Source organism: Haliotis rubra, unplaced genomic scaffold (assembly GCF_003918875.1).
Source record: "Haliotis rubra isolate DU_JTF1 unplaced genomic scaffold, ASM391887v1 Scf128, whole genome shotgun sequence".
Classification (NCBI taxonomy): domain Eukaryota; kingdom Metazoa; phylum Mollusca; class Gastropoda; order Lepetellida; family Haliotidae; genus Haliotis; species Haliotis rubra.
The window spans coordinates 285,775-293,147 of record NW_025765203.1 but is presented as its reverse complement, the minus strand read 5'-3'; the positions used below and the strand labels follow the sequence as shown (position 1 = coordinate 293,147).

The 7,373-nt window shown below is 37.2% G+C and overlaps 1 long non-coding RNA gene across 1 annotated transcript in view; it reads left to right on the top strand.

Moving 5' to 3' along the window:
• The first annotated feature begins 2,203 nt into the window (after positions 1-2,203).
• LOC124266814 overlaps positions 2,204-7,373 on the top strand; it is a 28,985-nt gene continuing 23,815 nt past the window's right edge. Inside the window, exons 1-2 of the long non-coding RNA XR_006895860.1 lie at positions 2,204-2,252; positions 2,935-3,057. This is a non-coding gene — a long non-coding RNA (uncharacterized LOC124266814). The remainder of the gene's footprint in view (positions 2,253-2,934; positions 3,058-7,373) is intronic.

Here is a 7,373-nt window from a genome sequence, read left to right as displayed (position 1 = left end):
GTACATAGAACTCAGTATGTCAGTGTAAATGGCTATCAATCTTCTTTTCTCTCAACCTCTACTGCAGAACCAAATGGCTGTGTTCCTTCATCCGTACTCTTCGTTTTGTATACCAATGACTGTTACTTGTCAATATATGACGTGTTTACTGTGAAATTCGCAGATGACGCCACTGTTACTGGCCTAATTTCCGATTCTGAAGATTATTATTGTCAAGGCATTGACAAAACCGTAATGACAGTTTTTTATCAAACCTCTATTCAAAATGTGTTGACCTACAATTTTCTATGCTGGTATGGGAGTCTGTCTCATTGCAACAAAAACAAGCTTTTCAAAATTGTTAATACTGCTTGCAAAATTTCTGGGGTGTCTTTTAAGTATATTCCCTTTATCTATGAGCGCCAGATTGTCACAAAGGCAACTAAAATTAGATTTGATAGTTGACATATTTGATCTCACCATTTTGAACTACTTCCTTCTGGACGCTGGTGTCAATTACCTTCTCTCAAAACAGAGTTCGACAGTCTTTCATACCATCAAGTATTCGTGAATGCAACAATATTTTGAATCACCATCACGTGATTACAACTAGAATTATTCAGCCTCTTTACCTATGTGGTTAATTGAATTATATCATGTCAGTTTTATTGTGTAAATAGCATTCGTTTTCTGCATGTAATTATTGTGTATATTTTTGTGAACTGTGTATATATTCATTTTGAGACAGTTGGATGTATAAGAATTTCCTCCGGGATAATCAAGTTACATCTTATCTTAATATTAGACGTTAACGGCCGCTCATGCTTAGCACATGGCAGACAGTCTGTCAACGTCAATAATTCGAGTTATCTCCCCTTTTCGAGTCCTCGAGTCCTTGAAAATGGACTCGAGTCCAGCTAAACCCGACTCGTCCTCGAGTACTCGAGTACCCGTGGAAGCCCTACACCAGATGATAGATAACAACCTGACCGGTGTTGAATACAATGGCAGCCAAGGTTTGGCGTAACTGAGCTCTCACTGAGCTACTGTCTCCTCTCTGGCATGTTCTGTAGTGAGAGGCCTGGAGAAACAGCTCTCCATGGCAGTAGGCAATGTTACGCTGTATCAAAGACGAAAAGCGTACCTGACGAAAAAAAGCGTACGAAGACGTGGGCGTTCGTTTGGTGTGTCGTGTAACGTCGCAGCAATGTATCAACTATACGTCGGCGGTAATCGAGTCTGGACCAGACAATCCAGACATCATGGGCATCGATCTACGCAGTTGGGAAAATGGCATGCGAACCAAGTCAGCGAGCTTGACCACCAGATCATGTTAGTTGCCTCTTACGACAAGCATGTGTTACTCGAGACCATTTCTAAGCTGGACCTTCACGGTTCGAATCTGTTCGTATGCCTCTGTCGCTAACTGGTTTTAAACCAGAAATGTAACAGAAATTGAAATGTTTGCACCAACCGAATGTGGTTTTCTTGTTAGAGTCCCGACCGGTACCCGACAAGTCATAAGAAAGGGTTTGCGTTATGAAATGAGATCGTGTTTGGATGAACATTACATGTCAGGCGTATACTTTAAACAAGCGTTGCCATAGCGTTATTTCCGGTGGAATTCATTCATGGGAACCTGATAACTAACCGATCATTCAGTAATATTTTCAGAAAACACGCGCTTGAGTATCAGCTAATTATGTATGAAAACGCACGTGCAAAAATGACGAGACGAGGAAATGTGACCAAGATGCATCATATCATGAACTATGTGAAACACAGTTATCTTTTTCGGTTAGTATAATATAACGAACACATAATGATAAACTCAATATCAATATTTTGTTTTCATGGAAGCAGAAGAAATAGAATCCAAAACAGACGTAGCGTCAGAATCGCTTTCCATTTCTGGATATTATTCTGACCCATACTGCAACAGAAAAAAACGGAACAAGAATTTCACATGTTGTAATTACAATTGAACTGAACCTACACAACCGTACTCGGATGGCGATGTTACAGACGTACAACTGTATTCCTTCATTGTGACCATGTAATGTGATAATACAATGGATGATGCTCAACAGGTTCCAAAAACTCAGAAGGAGCTTGGCCAAAGAAATCAAGGGGAAGGGGAAAGAAATCAAGGGGAAGGGGAAAGAAATCAAGGGGAAAGGGAAAGAAATCAAGGGGAAAGGGAAAGAAATCAAGGGGAAAGGGAAAGAAATCAAGGGGAAAGAAATCAAGAGGAAAGAAATCAAAGGCAAAAGGTGCGTGGTTAACAACTATTTGATATCATCACAAACAGCTACCTGAGAGTGAAACTTGCACTTGGAAAACGCTAAGCACCACCATTTCATATTTTCACACACTCCAAACTCATGTATATCTATGGATATAAAAATCACTATTGATCCAGTTTCGATAAATGTTTAAGAACTGGCCAATATATGGCGTGGACGTGGTACCAGAACACTGTGTGTTCCCCGAGATGCAAGGAAGTACAGTAGTAATCTGCTGAACAGGGAAGAATGACCGAACAATGATTACAAAACCGTACGATTTTTTCAAATTTTTATTTCGTATCGAAATACGGTGCTTAGCAATTTTCTTGGTGAATATTTCCAGAACTGAACGGCAGAAAACATTTGTGAAATTGTAAATATATGCTATTAGTAAACGTTGACAATACTATTCACATATGTTGCTTGTATATTGTTTGTCAGACAGCACATCAGAGACATACGATATGAGAAATGATTATTCAAAAACACATGTCTGGCTACAGTCCAGAGTCTTATTATATGTATTATAATGAAACACAACCTGGCAGTTGTCCAGTATAAAGAAATATATGTGTACACAGATGCAATTCTTCCAAAGTTTACATGATGGGTATCTGAATATTTCAGGTATTTTAACGTTTAATTATGAACTGACTTTGTTTCATAGAAGGTGGAGGAAAGTGTAGGGACAAGGGGAGTGAATGTCCAAAACTGGTGGAGAAGGGATTTTGTACCGATGAGACGCACCAGAAGAAGATGAAGAAACGTTGCAAGAAGTCCTGCAACCTGTGTAAGTGTTGCTTGATCCGAGCCTGTATGTTGTTTCAGAAACCTGAATGTTCATCTGTCCTCGGATGATCGTATATTTTTAAGATCTGTTGAACTGTAGAATCCTATGTCCAAGATATTTTTTATGGATTAAACTTCTTTTTAAATTTCTCTCACAACGTTTCGAGACCATTCCAGGTCCCTTCATCAGGTGAACTCACCTGATGAAGGGACCTGAATGGTCTCGAAACGTTGTGAGAGAAATTTAAAAAGAAGTTTAATCCATAAAAAATATCTTGGACATCAATGTACAACTTCTAAATGCCACTGAAAGACATTGTAGAATCCTAGCCTGTTAAAGTTTTGTTTCCAATCTTTGAGGACATAATGAGAGAAGTAATCCATATTACTGCTTAGCAACATAAAACAATATAACAAATCTCAATAACAGTTAAATATTTATTATTTTCCCTTAAGAAGGATAGCTGATTACTGGAGAACGAAAACTTCAGTGTCCATTAATCTCTATTTTAATATGATCTTCTGAATAGCTTATAACAAGTTAAAATGACCTATATAAAATGAACTATAAAGAAACATATTTCAGTAATATATTACGATTTCAGTGTCAACATTGTACTGATGAAATTGTCGCTATTTAATGTTCATCATGGATAACCCATACACTGTCAGAAGAATAGGTAAGAGGGAGGTCACATGACAAATATTATGTTTGGGATGACACTTTCCTACGTGAGAACAAATGCTAGTATATTTTGGGATTCGAACCACCACGAGCGAGGCATCAAACCTCTAACCAACTCAGTCACCGATGCTTGTACATGTGCAAGTTTAATTTGGCATATTGAATATCAAGACACGTGTACATGTACAAAGTTGGCACATTAGCGTATTAAATCGCCCTGACAGGTGTACATGTGCTAGGTTGGCATAACTAGAGATTACTGTAATGTGTACATGTGCAACATTGGCATAACTAGAGATTACTGTCATGTGTACATGTGCAACATTGGCATAACTAGAGATTACTGTAATGTGTACATGTGCAACATTGGCATAACTAGAGATTACTGTAATGTGTACATGTGCAACATTGGCATAACTAGAGATTACTGTCATGTGTACATGCAACATTGGCATAACTAGAGATTACTGTCATGTGTACATGTGCAACATTGGCATAACTAGAGATTACTGTAATGTGTACATGTGCAACATTGGCATAACTAGAGATTACTGTAATGTGTACATGTGCAACATTGGCATAACTAGAGATTACTGTAATGTGTACATGTGCAACATTGGCATAACTAGAGATTACTGTAATGTGTACATGTGCAACATTGGCATAACTAGAGATTACTGTAATATGTACATGTGCAACATTGGCATAACTAGAGATTACTGTAATGTGTACATGTGCAACATTGGCATAACTAGAGATTACTGTAATGTGTACATGTGCAACATTGGCATAACTAGAGATTACTGTAATATGTACATGTGCAACATTGGCATAACTAGAGATTACTGTAATATGTACATGCAACATTGGCATAACTAGAGATTACTGTAATGTGTACATGTGCAACATTGGCATAACTAGAGATTACTGTAATGTGTACATGTGCAACATTGGCATAACTAGAGATTACTGTAATGTACATGTGTACATGTGCAACATTGGCATAACTAGAGATTACTGTAATGTGTACATGTGCAACATTGGCATAACTAGAGATTACTGTAATGTGTACATGTGCAACATTGGCATAACTAGAGATTACTGTAATGTGTACATGTGCAACATTGGCATAACTAGAGATTACTGTAATGTGTACATGTGCAAGGTTGGTACAACTAGAGATTACTGTAATGTGTACATGTGCAACATTGGCATAACTAGAGATTACTGTAATATGTACATGTGCAACATTGGCATAACTAGAGATTACTGTAATGTGTACATGTGCAAGGTTGACATAACTAGAGATTACTGTAATGTGTACATGTGCAACATTGGCATAACTAGAGATTACTGTAATGTGTACATGTGCAACATTGGCATAACTAGAGATTACTGTAATATGTACATGTGCAAGGTTGGTACAACTAGAGATTACTGTAATGTGTACATGTGCAACATTGGCATAACTAGAGATTACTGTAATGTGTACATGTGCAACATTGGCATAACTAGAGATTACTGTAATGTGTACATGTGCAACATTGGCATAACTAGAGATTACTGTAATGTGTACATGTGCAACATTGGCATAACTAGAGATTACTGTCATGTGTACATGTGCAACATTGGCATAACTAGAGATTACTGTAATGTGTACATGTGCAAGGTTGGTACAACTAGAGATTACTGTAATGTGTACATGTGCAACATTGGCATAACTAGAGATTACTGTAATGTGTACATGTGCAACATTGGCATAACTAGAGATTACTGTAATGTGTACATGTGCAACATTGGCATAACTAGAGATTACTGTAATGTGTACATGTGCAACATTGGCATAACTAGAGATTACTGTAATGTGTACATGTGCAACATTGGCATAACTAGAGATTACTGTAATGTGTACATGTGCAACATTGGCATAACTAGAGATTACTGTAATGTGTACATGTGCAACATTGGCATAACTAGAGATTACTGTCATGTGTACATGTGCAACATTGGCATAACTAGAGATTACTGTAATATGTACATGTGCAACATTGGCATAACTAGAGATTACTGTAATGTGTACATGTGCGACATTGGCATAACTAGAGATTACTGTAATGTGTACATGTGCAACATTGGCATAACTAGAGATTACTGTAATGTGTACATGTGCAACATTGGCATAACTAGAGATTACTGTAATATGTACATGTGCAACATTGGCATAACTAGAGATTACTGTAATGTGTACATGTGCAAGGTTGGTACAACTAGAGATTACTGTAATGTGTACATGTGCAAGGTTGGCATAACTAGAGATTACTGTAATGTGTACATGTGCAACATTGGCATAACTAGAGATTACTGTAATGTGTACATGTGCAACATTGGCATAACTAGAGATTACTGTCATGTGTACATGTGCAACATTGGCATAACTAGAGATTACTGTAATGTGTACATGTGCAACATTGGCATAACTAGAGATTACTGTAATATGTACATGTGCAACATTGGCATAACTAGAGATTACTGTAATGTGTACATGTGCAACATTGGCATAACTAGAGATTACTGTAATGTGTACATGTGCAACATTGGCATAACTAGAGATTACTGTAATGTGTACATGTGCAACATTGGCATAACTAGAGATTACTGTAATATGTACATGTGCAACATTGGCATAACTAGAGATTACTGTAATATGTACATGTGCAACATTGGCATAACTAGAGATTACTGTAATGTGTACATGTGCAAGGTTGGTATAAAACTAGAGAATACTGTAATGTGTACATGTGCAAGGTTGGCATAACTAGAGATTACTGTAATGTGTACATGTGCAACATTGGCATAACTAGAGATTACTGTAATGTGTACATGTGCAACATTGGCATAACTAGAGATTACTGTCATGTGTACATGTGCAAGGTTGGTACAACTAGAGATCACTGTAATGTGTACATGTGCAAGGTTGGTACAACTAGAGATTACTGTAATGTGTACATGTGCAAGGTTGGTAAAACTAGAGATTACTGTAATGTGTACATGTGCAAGGTTGGTAAAACTAGAGATTACTGTAATGTGTACATGTGCAACATTGGCATAACTAGAGATTACTGTAATGTGTACATGTGCAACATTGGCATAACTAGAGATTACTGTCATGTGTACATGTGCAACATTGGCATAACTAGAGATTACTGTCATGTGTACATGTGCAACATTGGCATAACTAGAGATTACTGTAATATGTACATGTGCAACATTGGCATAACTAGAGATTACTGTCATGTGTACATGTGCAACATTGGCATAACTAGAGATTACTGTAATGTGTACATGTGCGACATTGGCATAACTAGAGATTACTGTAATGTGTACATGTGCAACATTGGCATAACTAGAGATTACTGTAATATGTACATGTGCAACATTGGCATAACTAGAGATTACTGTAATATGTACATGTGCAACATTGGCATAACTAGAGATTACTGTAATGTGTACATGTGCAAGGTTGGTAAAACTAGAGAATACTGTAATGTGTACATGTGCAAGGTTGGTACAACTAGAGATTACTGTAATGTGTACATGTGCAACATTGGCATAACTAGAGATTACTGTAATGT